The sequence below is a fragment of the Sceloporus undulatus genome, chromosome 8 (genome assembly GCF_019175285.1).
Source record: "Sceloporus undulatus isolate JIND9_A2432 ecotype Alabama chromosome 8, SceUnd_v1.1, whole genome shotgun sequence".
NCBI classification, from domain to species: Eukaryota; Metazoa; Chordata; class Lepidosauria; order Squamata; family Phrynosomatidae; genus Sceloporus; species Sceloporus undulatus.
Window position 1 is genome coordinate 4,205,862 of NC_056529.1, and position 4,545 is coordinate 4,210,406.

Consider the following 4,545-nt stretch of genomic DNA (forward strand, 5'->3'; position numbering starts at 1 on the left):
TTGCTGGGTCACTGGCTTTATGAATGGAGCCACACAAAGAGACTGGCTTTTCCTTTTTTCCACTCGGCAGTCAGAGGAAGGCAGTAAAAGCCTCCTTTCAAGAGGAAACAATCTCTCCTTCTCCTTTCTTCCCCAAGGCCAGGCTCACTCCACTTGCACCCATGATATGCCAGGCCCATCTGCACCCTGAGAGAAACGGAGTCCAAGAAAGTTAAGCGGTGGTGCTCGGAAGAAAGAAAGAAAGTCAAAGAAAGTTAGCTGATGCTTGAAAGGGAAGGAAGGAAGGAAGGAAGGCAAAGAAAGTTAACTGACGCTCAAAAGAAAAGGAAGGAAGGAAGGAAGGAAGGAAGGAAGGGAGTCAAAAAAAGTCAATTGATGCTCAAAAGAAGAAAGAAGAAGGAAGGAAGGAAGTTAACTGATGCTTGAAAGAGGAAGGAAGGAAGGAAGGAAGTCAAAGAAAGTTAATTGATGCTCGAAGGAAGGAAGGAAGGAAGGAAGGAAGGAAGGAAGGAAGGAAGTCAAAGAAAGTTAACTGACGCTGGAAAGAAAAAGGAAGGAAGGAAGGAAGGGAGTCAAAGAAAGTTAACTGGATTATTGGTCTAGGGGTGCATCTACAGTATCGAAATAATGCAGTTTGACCCCACGTTAAATGCTGAAGCTCTGTCCTATGAAATCCTGGGATTTGTAGTTTCACAAGCTATTTAGCCCTCTCTGCCAAAGAGTTGTTGGTGTCCCATAAAACGACAAATCCCAGAATTCTGTAGGGTGGAGCCACAGCAGTTAAAGTCGTGTCCAATTGCTTTATTCCTACAGCGTACAGGTCTCCATGCTGGAATTCCCACTTGGCTGCAGAAACTCTTTGGGTGACCTTAGATAAGTGACACTCTCTCAGCCTCAGGAGAAGGCAATTCCAAACTGCCCGGAACAAATCTTGCTAAGAAAAAACCCATATTAGGTTCACTTTTGGGTCGCCGTAAGTCAGAAACAACTCAAAGGTGCACGACAAGAACAGCAACGAAGTTCATTGAGGTCTTGTGGTTGATGATCAGGTTTTAAGAAAATCTGCCCATGTCTTTCTACACAAGAGAGAAAGACCTCGAAACGTTTCAAACCTGAAATTCAAGAGAAAACCCAAATGGACAGATTAGCCTCCCTGGGCTTAAGTGCTCAACTCTTTTAATATTTCCAGGGGTGTAACCATGTTGCATTAGAAACAACAAAGCGTCTTGTGGTGCCTGAAAGACTACCTAGTTCAAGTTGGCATATGCTTTCATGAATTCCAGCCCAATCGCATGAGATGAAATGGGTGGCAATCCGAGAAAAGGGATACCTAGTGAAACTAGTTTGTCTGCAAGGTGCAGCGAGAATGTTGCTTTAGCTCTTTAAAAATCTGCTTTTGCATGTTTTTGTGCTCCTTTGTGTTTCTGGCACTGATAAAGCAGAGCTGCCTCTTCTTTTTTTCCATACAGGATCCTCATCCTTTAAAGATGCATCCACACTGGAGGGATAATCTGGTTTGACACCGCTTGAACTGCTATGGCTCAGTGCTAAGGTATTCTGGGAAGTGTAGTGGGTTGTGGCCCCAGGGCAAAGTTTTGTTGTATTGTGTGCCTTCATGTCGTTTCTGACGTATGGTGACCCTAAAGCAAACCTAGGGCTTTCTTGGTAAGGTTTGTTCAGAGCGGGTTTGCCATTGCCATCCTCTGAGGCTGAGAGAGTGTGACTTGCCCAAGATCACCCAATGGGTTTTCCATGGCTGAGCTGGGAATCGAACCCTGGTCTCTAGAGTCGTAGTCCAACACTCAAACCTATATAAAACATAAATGAATTTAATGTTTAGACATGGGTTCTGTTTCCAAGGTATCTCATGCTGTAGATGCAAATGCTCTAAAATCTGAAAAAACCCAAAGCATCTCTGGTCCGACTCTCAAGCTTTTCAGATAAGGGAGATTCAACGTGGATGGAGTGAAAGCGGTCGACTGACTGCGAAATCTTTGACCGAGTTACCCTTCGAAATTACATGTTCTGAGAAACTTCCTCCATTCAATACATTTCCCAAATTCTTCCTTTCGGGGAGGTCAGTAGCCTAGGGAGCTCTTCATCTCGTGACTACGAACTTTCACCTGTCCGCATACTATTTGTACAAGTGGTTGAGTTCAGTGCACTTACTGAGAACTGTATGTTGGGGTTTTTGCAGTTCTTCCCAGAATTGGATGAGAGACAGCATGGTCTAGTAGTGGTCTGAGCGTTGGACTCCAACTCTGGAGAATCGGGCCTGAATAGACAGGCCAAAATAAAGCTGCTTTGGGTGACTTTGGAGGTATGCCGTTTAAATGACACATGCATCTTAAGCGGCCAGGAGCATGGCTTTGGCGCGGCTTCCGGCTTCTTAGGACGCATGCATCATTTAAACAGCATACCTCCAAAGTGACCTGAAGCAGCTTTATTTTGGCCTGTCTATTTGGGTCCAATCGGCTCTGCAGGGACTAGCTTCTAATACCCAAGCACATTAGAATAAAGTATAAGGTCCAATCCACACTGCAGAAATAATACAGTTTGACACTGCTTTAACTGCCCTGGCTCAGTGCTAGCGAATCCTGAGAGTTGTAGTTTATCGTGACACCAGAGCTCTCTGGCAGAGACAGCTAAATGTCTCCCAAAATAATAATAATAATTATTATCATTATTATTATTATATCCCAGTACAGAGACGTTATTATAGTTCCTAGAATTCCCTAGCACTGAGCCAGGGCAGTCAATGCAGTCTCAAACTGGATTATTTCTGCAGTGTGGATTGGAGCAAAGATAACTGTGAGATTTCATGAATGGTTTGTTTCTTCGCTTGCTTTAGATGCATGTGTTTTGCAGTGGCATCTTAATTATCATGTTAGCTATCATTTAGTTATTTAATTTTAATGCCTTTTTATCCTGATGTTCCCTCAGTAACAGGACTCTAAGCAGCTGACCACAGATTTAAAAACAACGCAGACTAAAATGAGACGAAACCGTTAATAAAAGGGTCGATAGACGAGTTATTTGCAAAAGGAGTAACGTATGGAGTTAAAACGTCAAAAACATTAAAACTCATTAAAAGATCATATTGGTTGTTTTGTGCCTTCAACTATTATGGCGACCCTAAGGCAAACCTGTCATGGGGTTTTCTTGGCAAGTTTTTTCAGAGGGGGTTTGCCATTGCCATCCTCTGAGGCTGAGAGAGTGTGACTTGGCCAAGGTCACCCAGAGGTTTCCATGGCCAAGCAGGGATTCGAACCCGGGTCTCAAGAGTCGTAGTCCAACACTCAAACCACAATACCATGCTGGCCTTTTATTTAGGTGCAATGACTTCTGCGGAAATCGATTGCCTAGACTGGGGATTGCAAAGCATGTCAGACAAAATGAATGATGTGCGGCTAAGCCTCAGTTTCTTTCTTACTCCAAGCTAAGCATGTGTTTTCTCAATCCAGATTTAGACCACCCGGCGCAGGAAGGGGAAGCTCGAACCTCCTTTGTCAGATCAGGCCCACATATGTTGACTGTTGAGTCAGAAGGGAAATGAGACCCAGGTGTGCGGTTGATGTTTTGCAAATGTCTCATTTTCCCACATGTGCAATGCTTTGTTTTCAATCCGCTGCTCTATAGCAAGCTGCAGGTCATTAAGGTCTAAGAAGGTGATTAAGGCCTTGAGTCCCTGTATTGGGAGACAGGAGGGATATAAGATGATGATGATGATGATGATGATGATGATGATAGGAATAGGAATGCTTTTCCTTTCCTTTAAGGCAATACTTCCCAAACTTTGGTCCTCCAGATGTTTTGGACTTCAGCTCCCAGAAGTTCTGACTGTTGGGCCAAGCTGGATGGGGCTTCTGGGAGCTGAAGTCCAAAACACTTTTATTGCCCTATTTTGGATCCATTCTATACATTTGGGCAACATCTCTCCATGCCGAAATGATGCTGACACTGGTATTCCATAAACATGGGGGCATCAACAATGAGACCATCTAAATTTACAAACCTGGTTCCCCAGAACCTGGACAACAACTTCCATAATGCCTGATGGTTCATCTATGCATCTATGAAGCAACGCCCAACAACATCCAAGGATGCTGATAAGAAGGGAAACCGTGATTCAGACTCTTTTCCTGGTGGCGGCTGCTTACATCTCCTCTGCAAGTCACCACAAATCATTGCACTTTGCAGGATCTGATCATCTTGGCAGGTTAAACAGGCGAAGGAGGCCCTCGAACGAACTTGGACACATCCTGCTCCTTGTAAAGACAAAGCCACTTGATGTCATAGTATTGGCATTTAAAGACTGCATAATTTCCGTAAGTCGTGGTTGTTTTTTTACTGGAAAAACCTGCAATGACCTTTGCTTCATGCAAATATATTATCTTCGTTTAAAAAAAAAAAATCAAGTTTGCAGACTTTTTTCTGTAAAATTAGAGAACTCTTTCGGAAAGCTAGGGATGTTTCTTGGTTACGTTTATAACCCAGATTTCCTCCGAAGAGCTCAGTTGGGTGTATATGAGAGGTGAGCAACTT

The 4,545-nt window shown here is 43.6% G+C and overlaps 1 long non-coding RNA gene across 1 annotated transcript; it reads left to right on the forward strand.

Moving 5' to 3' along the window:
* The first annotated feature begins 448 nt into the window (after positions 1–448).
* Positions 449–3,096, forward strand: LOC121914629. The gene is made up of 2 exons (XR_006100550.1): positions 449–1,552; positions 2,944–3,096. It is a non-coding gene; the product is annotated as an uncharacterized LOC121914629 (long non-coding RNA).
* The last annotated feature ends 1,449 nt before the right edge of the window (positions 3,097–4,545 follow it).